The 13,206-nt window shown below is 41.9% G+C and overlaps 1 protein-coding gene across 1 annotated transcript in view; it reads right to left on the bottom strand.

Annotated features, from left to right (window-relative positions):
• The window catches only part of NPAS3 (neuronal PAS domain protein 3), an 868,317-nt gene that overhangs the window by 26,277 nt on the left and 828,834 nt on the right, over positions 1–13,206 (bottom strand). The gene's annotated exons all lie outside the window — the stretch shown is intronic.

Genomic DNA, 13,206 nt, shown 5'->3' with positions numbered 1-13,206 from the left:
ATTTGGCTAAATTAGCTGCTAAATGGTTATCTCAAGTAATATGTATTTGCATTAATCATCTTGCTCTAAACCAGAACAAGCCAGAGTCCTAAAGACGTAGTAAATTCATATTGTCCATTTAATTACGGCTAATAAGTGCTTCATATACAATAGTTTCATGAAGTACATTTTGATTTTTTTTGGGGGGGGGGTTGGGTGGGTAAAGGGAAGTCACTTTGGAAAAGAGCTGTGTCTTAAGGCTGTTGAAGCTCATCCCGTCGTGTCTAAGCCATTCCTCCTGGCTCCAAAAGTGATCAAAAATCAACCTCCCCGTATTCTATCCATAAACATGTACACTTCGATGTTTTTCTCCCAGTCTCCCCTTTTCTCACAGTGCATTGAACGGGTGGTTGTAAAATTTAATAATTACGTCTTAACAGGTGCTTGAAAAAAGGTTTGCTTTGATGTGTGTTTCAAAAAGTGGCAAGCACTATTCTGAAACTATTCAACAGTTGAGGGTATTTTTAAGGCCCGGAACTGTCACACCTTCTCTTGGTGGCGGGGCTCCACAGGTAGCATTGTACTCTCCTCGTGTCGGCAATTGTAAGTTCTGCCATTCTGCATGCATGGCTTCCCAGGCTACAAAACTGCGTGGTGAAGCTGAAAGCAGTGAAATACTAACTCTGCCATACAGCTCTTCTGTCAAACCATTGTTGCATGCAACAAGATGTGCTTTTATTCAAATCCTCTCAACCTGGTTAACTATTAATAGAGGAATGACGGGTTATGAAATTCTGCCCACTATTTTCACGGAGAAAAACTTCTAGCACCCCAGTCAGCGGTTGGTGCATAATTCTATCTGCTGTGTATCTGGAGAAAGGAAGAATTTCAAAGGGTTCTAGGATTGTTGACAAGGGAAAGAGACTAAGGAGCCCCTTTTTAGAATCCCATGAAGAAAACACTGAGGTGGTAGGCCGGAGAAGCCCAGCCCGTTTGGGGATTGCGGTCTGGAATGTGACCCTACATAGGCAAAATTAAAAAATTATCCCCAGAACCAGACTACAGTGCACAGAAAGGGGGGCAGAGTGAGAAAGGAATTGTAAAGTTAAATGAGAATTGGCAGGATCCACATAAAGATTACCCCCACCGCCATTCCTTATAATACCTTCTCTTACTTAAAAACAAAGAAACGAAATCTCAGTTCTGAAATGCACAGCCAGCAAAACATCTGCCTCCTTGGTGGGCTCCACGTACATGCCGTGAAGGGGGCTGAAAGACTGATGAGAGGGTGTCGTCTTTTGGAGCGAAGGCAATAGGACGCTGGGTCTGATTAAAGTGCATCTGTTTCCTGAGAATAAACACAAATATACTAGGGCCCATGAATCCATTAATGCAGCCTTCTTCATCACCCAGGCCAAGGGCTGTCTAGCAAAGAGAGGAGATCGAACTCAGAGAGGCAGGCTTGGTAGGTCTTCATGTGCGGAAGTGGTTGTGGAAGGACTGACGGGGAAGGGTGGGTGCCCCCTCAGGCTCCTTGGGAAGTCAGGCAGCTCCGTGAGTGCCTTCATTTGCTGTGGTGAACACCCCAAAGCAGGTCCAGGAGCCCCTCGTGGTCGACTGAAGAAAAAAAGTTTGACCTAATCCGTTCACTTGCCCTGGGCCAGCCTGACAAAACCAGTCCTGAGAGGTAAAGGTCCATTCTGGCCTGGACACAGATTATGACTGTTTCCTGAAGATGAGTGTTTTCTGAATGAGACCTCTGTGTGTCAGTGGGAAGCTAGATAGTGAGCGATAGGGCACTGAGTTAGCTTCCACTATAGCAGGAAATGTTGACCAAAATATTGCCCTAGTTGTTTTTGTTGTCCAGGAGGTCCCATAAAAAGAAATATCGATGGAATTTTGCTTCCTTTAAAATGAACAAGGAGGGGCGCCTGGGTGGCTCAGTCAGTTAAGCGGCCGACTTCGGCTCAGGTCATGATCTCGCACTCCGTGAGTTCGAGCCCCGCGTCGGGCTCTGTGCTGACAGCTCAGAGCCTGGAGCCTGTTTCAGATTCTGTGTCTCCCTCTCTCTGACCTTCCCCCGTTCATGCTCTGTCTCTCTCTGTCTCAAAAATAAATAAATGTTAAAAAAATTTAATTGTTAAAAAAAAATGAACAAGGAGTAATTTTTGCTTGGGGCTCCAGAATATAAATTTATGACTTTGGGATGAAGCTTCTTTCTTTAAAAAAAAAAAAATCTTACTGGCAAATCAGTTGGATCATTCCAGCTGCGCCAGAGGCAGGATCTGACAGCTTTTTCTGAGCTCATGTGGTCCTAATCAGCTCAAGAAGAAAAGCCACCTTGGTGCCAGTTTGAAAGAGATTTTTAGTTTGTAATACATTAGACAACTTGAAAAACACAAAAACTTTTTCACTTCTCTTTAATCCAAGGGCTGTTTTTATTTGTGAGTTTTAGCTTTAGATAACTGAGAAAAATGAGAGAATGTTTGTGTCAGGTTATTTCCTGAAATCCCTTTTGTGGGGAAAATCCAAAGAGCGCATGATGTAAGTTACTTGATATGGAAGTCCTTAAAAAAAGAGCTAATTGTCCCTTGAAAAGAGATACACGCTCAACAGACCAAAGACCTGAGGAGTAAATTCATAACACTGTGCTCAAACTATAAAGAGAAGAAGCACAGAGAGAAAGAAAATTTATTTACGTGGATCATAGTTTTCATTTTATACCATGATATGGTCTGAGTACTTTTAACACATAACCTGGCATCTGCCCTTTGATTTATCCCAAAGTTTGCTTTTTGACATCCAAAACTTTTGCTAGAGCAGCCTGTGTGTCGCTCACTGGATTCACTGATCACATCTCTAGATGCAATTCACTTACAACATCTCTAGAATTATGTCTTTAAAGTTGTACCAGAGGAACCGGTTTTTCTTTAAGGATCTCAAAACATCTCAATGGCCTTTTCTGAGCTCTTAAAAGGTAATCATGAAGATGCGGGGAGGATGGGTGCAGTTTTTCCCAGGTTCGCTTGCAATCTCGAATGTTCCCGGGCATAATTTGGAGCGCCTCTGCTACCACGCGAGAACTTGTTTCTTTTACTCTGAAGTCTAGGGCAGAACCAATCATTCTCAGTAGCTGTTGCTCTGAGGAGAACCAAGAAGCGGTCATCCGCACCCCCCCACCTTCCAGGCCAAAGGTGCCTGTGAGTTATAGACTGTGCTCTTCAGAGGACAGAGGTGAGCCCCACATTTGTGACAAGACTGTAACAAAAGAGACTTAGCTCCTCCTGGTTGAACTGCTGCAATCCTGCTTGGTTGGCAATTTTCAGCTATTAGTGGCCAAATATCACCCACCCCTAACGGTGAAGGGAGTGGCAAATACAGTTTAATCAAAAGAAAACTGCAGAGAACTTCCATTTTAGGACACGTGACCTGTTGTGTCAAACACACGCTTCCCCCTTCCCCTCCCCCAAAGGCTGGATGCTCAGTTTTATTGAATATTGTTAAAAAATGTCACCTGGTCTCTTGGTTTGAGCTTCGTGGCAGGCGTGCAAGAAATGGTTGCGCTTGTGGAGGAAAACTCCTCTCCCCGCTAAACCTGACGGACTCTTGCTGAAGCGCACATCCATGGCTCAGCACACAGTCACCAAACAGAGGGATTTCAGTTTTCCTTGGGAAAACTTTGTCCACAGAAATAGACTGATGATTGAAAGGACATAAAGGAAGCCTGTGTCTGTGGCAGGAACATAATTCTGTTAGTAAATCAAAACAAATCAGTACAAGTTTGCCTTCAGAAATATGGAGAAAAAAAGAGAACATGGTCCCTTCCTGTTGGGCTGTTCTACCAAATCAAAGCCAAAGATTCTAAATAGTGAGTTACTTGTGTCTTAAAAAGAAGGAAGCAGTCTAATTCGGTTTGAAGAGGAGATGAACACATATCAAAAGCGGTCTTTTAGCAAAGTGTCTCACAAAAGGACATTTTAGGGGTTTGCATATGCATTAAAAAGCTGCAATACTTGGCGTATTCAGGTAAGTATAGAATAAATAGGAAATGGTGAGATCATCGGAGATTGCACACTTCACATTCACACAGCTGAACAAAGAGCTTCATTATCGTCATGGCGATATGAGGACGCATCTGCGGCGCCATTCACCCCTCCTGGAGGTACCTTCATCAGTGGCTGCAGAGAATGGAGAAGGGGTGCCTTCTCTCAGGAACTCCAGTGTTATTTCTGAATTCACTAATATGGAGGGTGTGCAAGTAAGGGGGTGTGTGCGCTAGAATCACACTTTCGACTTAACACCCACAGTTGGGTGCTTAGCTGTAGCCACTGGTTTTCTTTCTACATTCACAAAACTGGCAGATGAAACATGAAAAAGAATACTGACTCTTTAATCTCTGCTTCTCCACCTAAGGCCCAAGGCAGGCTGACAGGGAACTTCATTCTGGAAACAGGACTTTTTTTTTTTTTTTTTTTTAAATTCTGGATTACTTTTTCCTCTGCTTTTGAAAACTGTGGGCTATAGGGGGATGAACCTGACATAGACTTAAAACAGGAACAAGTTTCTTTATCTAAAAGTTATAGTCCTTGATGCTTACAGGAAGGTCATTTTCAAAACCCACAGGAGAAACAGCATTAGAGGCAGAAACTGTGCATGAAGCGCTTTATTTACTTGCAACACAGACCGTTTTTCATTTGGAACTGCTCATAGGATCAACCAAGGCTTTGATGCTGTGCAGACTTTCCTATAGATTTTGCAATTAGTGAGTTAGATGTCTTAAATAGCAGGCATCCACAAATTGGTTTTCAGTGTGTGTGTGTGTGTGTGTGTGTGTGTGTTGTGAATCTCTGTGCTGAGCAATATTTGGTAAAGTTTAATGATATTTGGTACTTAACGTGAGTTACGAGCTTGAGGACAGAAGACCTGTGGATGTTCCGTGAATGACGATGCATCATCTATGGATTTTCCCCCTAATACACTAATGACAGGCCCTGCTTGAGTTGCTATCTGTGTGATTTATAACCTCAGAAGAGGTTTTTTCCTATACCACTGCCAATTGATAGATTTTTATTAACTGTTAATATTGAATCATGCAGAGAAAACTTTTCATTGATTTAGGACGTGTCAATTTGTTAAGTTTAAAAAATAAATTCTCCTTTTTCTTCATGATAATGTACTGAATTGGAGACCAAGCCTTTTAAACACTGATGGTATCATGTTCTAGGACAGGAAAAATCAAAGTGATGGTTGGCATGAGTGACATTTGAGATCTCAGATTTTTTTTCAAGCTTGCTTTCAGTTCAGCCAGAGTTTCTGTACCACTCATTCCTGCCCTTCTTGACCTAAAATAGTCAGGGACGGTATTTCTTAGCCCTTATACTTAAAATTTTTTTTTTGGTGGGGATTTGCTATATAAAGGGAAACAGTGAACTCTTGAGCATGGAAATAAGAAAAATTTACAGCTAGGAAATGAAGGAAATGGTGGATTTATTCACTCACTCAATACTCCTTTGAGTGCCTACTCTGTGCGAGGCACTGGGGGATCTCAAAGTAAGCAAAATTAGGTGCTGGCCCTGTCCCCCTTTTAGCCTCAGTCACGGTAATTCCATTTCCTTACCAGTGATTGGTTTAGGTTTGGAATACAGTGAGAACCACAGGGAGGTCTCTCTCTTGTTGGGAATTAATGGGAAAGTTTTCTTTATTCTGAAAAAAGGACTTACCTCAATGTGCCTTTCTATGGGAGACAGATACTTGGCATTTTCACTAAGAAACTTAAAACCGTGGTCACTCTTAGGGCAAGTGGTATGGGGGTCTGACCTGGTCTGGGTGAATCTTTTACCTCCCTTTAAAAATGAAGTATTGGCAAGGTTAAGCTGGAATGTAGGCAGAACTAAAAAAAGGTAAAAGGATGAGGTTGGATCTTAGATTTATTTTATGTCTCTTGTGGACCCTGTGTTTCTGGATGGGGTTGTTTTACGAAGCGCACTAAACATCTTGAACAAGAGATAGATGAGTAGTGAGGCATAGGTACACAGAAACCAATGTTTGGTAAAAACAGGAGTATTTAAAGGAGCCCAGACAAGTTTCATTTGTTCACCTGTGGTGTAGATTTTCAGAAACCGAGATACTTGGTTGTGAAAACGTTACAGATGCTCCCCTGTAGCAGGCATCGTTGACTGTCCACTGGACAGCTATTCTTTTTTTTTTTTTTTTCCCAGTGTTATTTAGAAATAATGGACGTACATCCCTGTGTGAGTTTAAACACACAGCATGATGGTTTGATTTACATAGATTATGAAACAATGATTTCAACAGGATCAGCTAACATTCATCTTCTCATATAGGTAAAATAAGAAGAGAAAGAGGGAGAAAGGAAAGCAATGTGCTCCTTTTGAACTCGTAAGATTTACTCCTGACAACTTTTCTCTAGCTCCTGCAGCAGTCATCATGTTGCATATTGAATGGCTTTTCTACCACTTGTCTCCCAAGTCCCAGTGGGGACGAACTTTGATTGTTTAAACCAGTCATGGCAATTCCATCTGGTGGGTGACTCTGGCATGGGCATTTGATGAAATGCTGGACAATGAGACATAAGGGGGCTCCTCTCTCCTGGAGGGCCTCTAAGAGTATTTTCTTTCAAGAATGAACACAAAATAGTGACTGACCCTTTCCTGACTTTGGACATTGTCTTGTGGGGAACTGGTGATGGGCAGTGCCACAGCTGTCTTTGGGTCATGAAGAGAAACTTGAGACGATTACAGAGAAAGCTGAACTCATTTTTGCCTGGGTTTTCTGTTACTTGTAACCGGATACATTCTAGTTGATGTGCCCCACCAAAAATTCTAGGAAGCCAGAGGGGATGTGGAGTTCATAAAGAGGTTCAAATGACCTGATCCTTAGTTAACACTAAATTAATGTAAAAACCATTGTAATGTTTATTTTTGAGAGAAAGAGAGAGACAGAGCGCAAGCAGGGGAGGGGCAGAGAGAGAGGGAGACACAGAATCTGAAGCAGGCTCCAGGCTCTGAGCTGTCAGCACAGAGCCCGACGTGGGGCTCGAACCCACAAACTGTGAGATCATGACCTGAGCTGAAGTCTGGCGCTCAACCGAGTGAGCCACCCAGGTGCCCCAATGTAAAAACCATTGTATGCTAAACACTTACACAAATTAAATCCTTATGTCACTCATTTGTGTTCAACAAGGAAAAGTTTGAGGTTTTCTGAGATAGTCAAGGTATCATTAAATCAACATTTTAAGGAAAGTAGTTATAACACATATAATGGGGGGTGGGGGGGGGAGGGGGCACCTGGGTGGTGCTTGGGTGGCTCAGTTGGTTAAGCATCCAACTTTGGCTCAGGTTATGATCTCATAGTCCTTGAGCCCGTTTCACATTCTCTCTCTCTCTCTCTCTCTCTCTCTCTCTCTCTCCCCCCCCCCACCTCTTGTGTACCCACACCCCCCTCTCTCTCAAAAAACAAACATTAAAAAATTTAAAATAATTAAAACTTATAATGGCATCTTGTTCTTCATTTTGTATAAAGTACAAGAAGTAATGGAATTCATCTTATTTAGGTTGATTTAGGTTAAAATGGATGTTTTAGAAGTTTGTTGTTTTTTTTTTTCTGAATGTGTTTTATAAGAGCAATGGGTCATTTTCTCTCAAATATCACGTGTTTCCTTTTATGATAATAAAAGCTACTAATTGAAATAGTAATAAGGAAAAGCCCAAGGATCCATGTTAGGATTTCATTAGAATAGATGAGTCCAATTGAAGTTCTGGCTTACTTCCTGGGCAGAGAGGAAAGATCGTGTGTGGTATCATTCTGTGTCCTTTTCTTTCTTTCTTTTTTAATGTTTATTTATTTTTTGAGAGACAGAGACAGAGTATGAGCTGGGAAGGGGACAGAGAGAGAAGGGGAGTCACAGATGCTGAAGCAGGCTCCAGGCTCCAAGCTGTCACCACAGAGCCTGATGCAGGGCTCGATCCCATGAACTATGAGATCATGACCTGAGCTGAAGTTGGCTGCCTAACTGACTGAGCCACCCAGGCACCCCATTCTGTGTCCTTTTCTATGCTCTGGAATGTCCCCGACCCTACACCTCTGCCCATCTGCCACCTTGGCTTCTTGCCATCTTCTTTGAAGTTCCAGGGAAGATATGCTACCTCTGGAACTTCTCGTCCTCCCTTCCTGCCCCCCATCTCTGGGGTTTCAGTGTTTTGTTTATACTTCTCAATAGGAGTGCCTTGGTGGCTCAGTCGGTTGAGTGTCCAACTTCGACTTCGACTGTCATGATCTCACAGTTCGTGGGTTCAAGCCATGCGTCAGGCTCTGTGTTGACAGCTCAGTGCCTGGAGCCTGCTTCAGATTCTGTGTCTTCCCCTCTCTCTGCCCCTCCCCCACTCATGCTCTGTCTCTCCCTCTTTCTCTCTCTCTCAAAAATAAACAAACATTAAAATAAGATAAAAAAATATACATCTCAATAGTCCTCATTTTACGCCACCTTTCCAAAATTGGTTGTTTTCATGCTATGGTCCCTACTAGTATGTAAGCTCCCTGAAGGTAGAGACCACATCTTAGTTATTTTTGAAACCTTACTGCAATACCACAAAGCTATGCAGTAAGTACTCAGAGATTTTAGATGAACTTGAACAGGGAAAATTTTTGTATTCACATGTGCAACAAGCACATGGAAAAAATGTTAACCTGGGGAAAAAACTGAAGACCTCCTTTTGCTTACATGTTGACGATTACTTCCATTTATACTCTCTTGAATATCAGTGGAGAAGGCTAATACCTGACATCTTTGTAAAGAAGTCCTTCTCTTTATCAAGTAATCACATACTTGTTTCATTTGAGCACTGACCGAGATACCCTCGGTAGCCAATTCCCTACTTCTATTTTACTGTTATTCACAAGATTCAGCCAACTGAAGAGGAAAATGAAGCCATTAAGATTGTTAGTCAATTTGTATTTACTTCATGTAAGACAAGAATGCCTTCTAAATGCTAGTATAGTCCATCCTTCTCAAACGTTAACCTGAATGGGAGTCCACTGGGGATCTTGCTCACTGCAGATGAGGATTCAGTTAGCTGGGGGTAGGCCTGAAATTCTGTATTTCTATAAACGCAGGGACCAAGGACACTCAGCTGATAGTTAGGCCCTTGCTGATTTCTGTTCTCTGCCTGCCTTTAGACTGGAAAAGCCAAAATCCATACTTCCTCAAAAAGAAAAAAAATAAAAAGACATAAAATAATACTGGCAATTCACTTCTACATAAAAACCTGACTTTATTTCTTCTCCATGTGAGCATCTTTTTCGGTTAATGGACAGGCACACGACGTGGGCTGACTTGGCTTCTGAAAAAAGTCTGACACGGTAGCTATTACATATATTTCTTTTCATGGGCATTTCCATATTCATACGGAAGAAGAGGAAAAGCTCATTTGCTTTGGGAAAAAGTCCAACCAATGATCAGGTTGCAGCTAAATCCCTGAAGGCCCAGCCCCGAAAAAGGCTAAGATCGAAAGATAGAAAAAAAAAGTCCCCTGTGCTATTTGCACTCGGCCCACCCACCAAACTTTGTGCCTTCCTTTCTCCCTTCATTGCAGCTTCCTTTACTGTGTGCAATGGCTGCATACCCAAATCAACAATTAAATTCCCCCTTTGTTTGCGTGGCAGATGACAAATGCATGGAGGACATCTTGTGTTTCCGAGGCAGGCAGGGCACTTACTTTGATTGATGCTCGGTTGTGGAAAAAAATGAGCTGGGAAGGAATTACAATGGAGGGCCTGCAGACTGGAAGGGGATATACTAATTAGTCCTGCATTAAGCAGTCGGCTTGCATTTGGCGATGAGACGCCTTCAGGAGGGAAGCGTAGGGGTTATTGATGCAAAACAGCATGCATTGCATTATGCCAGGTAGCTGTGTATTACTTTTGTTAAGAAGGATAAAATTTTGTAATTGAGAAATAAATGCTTAGGCTACTGTATTTTTTTTTTCTTTTTTAACATCCTCCAAATATATTGGGCAGCCCATCCTTTTGTAATTCTACGAGATCTTGCAGACAAGGCAGAAGTCCTTCTTTCTTTGTGAAATAACTCTTACAGAGTTTTTTCATCCTGGTTAAGGTTCTAGGAAGGGAAAACTGCTACCAGTTCTATACTTTCTGGCTCCTTTTCTCTAAAGTCCCACGGCTGCAGAGCCCTGAGCCTTGCTAGTGGAGCACGACATCGTAAAGGGAAGTTTCTCTCTGCCACTCTTTCCAGGTTTTAGAAACATTGCTGATTTGACCTGGAAAGGACCCTAGGGGTATCTCAAGACAAATTCAGCAACTTCTATAGACAGAAGGCTGGACTAAAAGGGACGAAAGAGAGATGCAAAATATGTTTCTCTGTTCGGTTTAGCATTTGTGGTTTGCCCTTCTATTTTGGGCTAAAGGCAGGGCGAGAGTAGTAGATGGCTGCACTAGCTAACCGGGATCTGGGACTCCAGGGAGACCTGACTGGTCATCTTCAGGCCAATACCTCCTGAGCAATGGGGAAGTGGAGAGTGTGATAGGCAAAGATGCTCAAATAATCGCTTATATGAGTAGTTTAAAATTCAAACCGTGGAATGGTGATTTGGTCAATTTGGCCTGGAGAATCAGTGAAATTGGGTTCAATGACTCCAGTAAGGTGGTGTAAGGAAAACAAATCAGAGGGGTCTTTGGTCACAGTGTGAAAGAAGAGGGCCTACAACCCCCTTGGTTTTAGAATCCCAGTAGGATTTCACTCACCCACCATGTTGGTAAGGATAATGCAATTCTTACTGATTGTTTATGTTGGAAGCTAGTGTGAACTATTGGGCCACTCATGTTAACTTGGTGGGAGAGTGAGTGGTCCGGAGTTCTTGGTTCAACTGATGAAAGTTGTCAATTCCTGATGGAGCTGAGATTCCCCTCTACTTTTCTTATTCTAGAGACAAGTTCATCTATGGATTTATAGATGCCTAAGCTAGGAGAAAGATATAAGTGATAAAAATAGCATTCTGAGTTCTCAAAGACTATTGAGTCTTTTATAAAAGTTTTATCTGTAAACCGGAGTGTAAGACAGATATCAAACTATCAGAAATATCAGATGGCTAAAACCTGCCTTTCATGCACAGAAACAGGAATTGTGCCAATAGCTCTAGGAAGAAAAGCTAAATAGTTAATGTAGTTTATTTTTTAACCACCCCTTTGTTTTAGAATTCTATCTTATTCCTGAGCCGATTCTCTGTCACCATGACCTTCTCCCGCCAAGAAGGTACAGTTGAGGCATCCTTCAGTAATAGCCTAGGGCTTTGGACGAGCAGGATACTGCACTGGCATTTTGCCTTTTCTTCCAATGTTTACACAACCAAGACTTATTACATGCTCTGTCATTTTGTTACTGGGCTGGCTTTGGTTTGAGAATTAGGTAAACATCAGACATTCCATCACACAATTTTAGACTCAATCTTACTTTATAATGATGTTAATGTTTATTGTACAAAGCGAGATGCATTTGTATATTTTAGCATTTTATTTCAGTCACAGAATGCAAAACCTGACATTGGCATCAGTTTGATTTGTGTGTGTGTGTGTGTGTGTGTGTGTGTGTGTGTGATTGAAGATATTAAGCACTACAAGAACGTTGAAATTTCAATCTGATTAGGATCAAAATTCTTCAGGATCAAAACACTCCTTTTCCTCCCCCTACAGTTTTACTAATTGTGTGCTACTTGACATTGTGGAGTTATTCCACAGCATGATAGCTAAATATGTGAAGTGTATTTTACTGTGCGGAATTATCAGCTCATTTTATTTGTTTTTCATGTGTTTGAGGTTATTAAAAGAACTTAAAATTAGAAGTCGTGTGTATGAGTTGAAAGAGTGAACTCAATCATTGTTAGTAGGCTAAATCATAAAGCAATAGCCAGTATGTCAATATCAAGTAATGAAAAAAATCACAGAATTTAAAAGCATACCTTCTCTGTTTATTAGTTGGCAAGATACCAGAAAAATTAGGAGACTGGTACAATAGTGAATGGTGGAGTTGTTTATTTTCAGCACTCGCAAATTATTCTGGTTACTGAAAATGAGATAAAAGTAGATTGGAAAAGAATGGCATCAGACATATTTGTTGGAGACCTCTGCTTCATGGGAAGAAATGAATTGCCCTAGCTCACTGTTCCTGAGGAATTGTGTTTCTTCAAGCTGTAAATCAAATCCCAGAGAGATAGCATGACGTTTTCCAAATAATAACTGAGGATGACATAGTTCTTTTTTGTCAGCATCAGGTTTCTGAAGTTAGACCTCAATTAAGATTCCAAAATGAAAAAGCACCCTTCACCCCCCACACGCATGGTGCATGACAGTGTCCTAAAAACAGTATATTCATTTTTAAAGTCTGGATCTCTGGCATATATCAGTCCAAAAATATATCTATAGCCTCCTCCAAAGATCCTGATTTTTCTCCATTTTCTCTAAATTCCCAGCTACAAAGAACCTGATGTTTCTTTTCAGGAAGCAGCATCATTTTTTTCCCCCAATTAATTGAAGAGCCATCTGCTTCTGCGATGCACAACACCCATTCATTCTTAGCAACAAGTGTGTTCCCCAAATCCCTGGTGTGCAATACCAAGGCACGCACTCAGTGTTGGGAGTAGAATCTGCTGGAGAGCAGCCTTGCAGGCAGGCTTTTCCCAGAGACGTGATGTATACAAAATTTGACACTGAACTTGGTCCCACATCAGTGTTGCTAATGCACGGTTAAAAGGCAGCACAAGATGCTCACACTTCGAGGCTTTGGCGGGCTTACTGTCTTGCCATTATGCTTTTGAAGATGCGAGTTTAAAATGAGCAAACAACAGCAAAGGGCAGGACAGACCTGAGCCAGCTCTCCTCAACCATGGCAAGAAAGGGGCGGGGGGGAGGAAGTAAATTACAAAGGCCACCCGGCTAGCATTTCTACATAAAACCTTGACCGTCACGCTGTAGTATTTCATTGGTGGCCCTTGCCTGTATTTAAAACCAGAGTTCAAAACTGGGTTTAGAACATTCTAGGAAGATGAGCTGGTTGGCCCCTCATCTTTTAGGAAGACTCTACTGATTGGTCATAAAAAGGACCTCTTGTGGGAAAAGGGGCAGCCTCTTGCTAAGAGGTTCAGTAGTCTAGTGCCTTATGCTTCATGGGATTGTCCGAGGCCCTCAACACACGGTGTA

The sequence above is a fragment of the Panthera tigris genome, chromosome B3 (genome assembly GCF_018350195.1).
Source record: "Panthera tigris isolate Pti1 chromosome B3, P.tigris_Pti1_mat1.1, whole genome shotgun sequence".
Lineage (NCBI taxonomy): Eukaryota > Metazoa > Chordata > Mammalia > Carnivora > Felidae > Panthera > Panthera tigris.
This window is presented reverse-complemented; position numbering and strand designations above follow the sequence as displayed.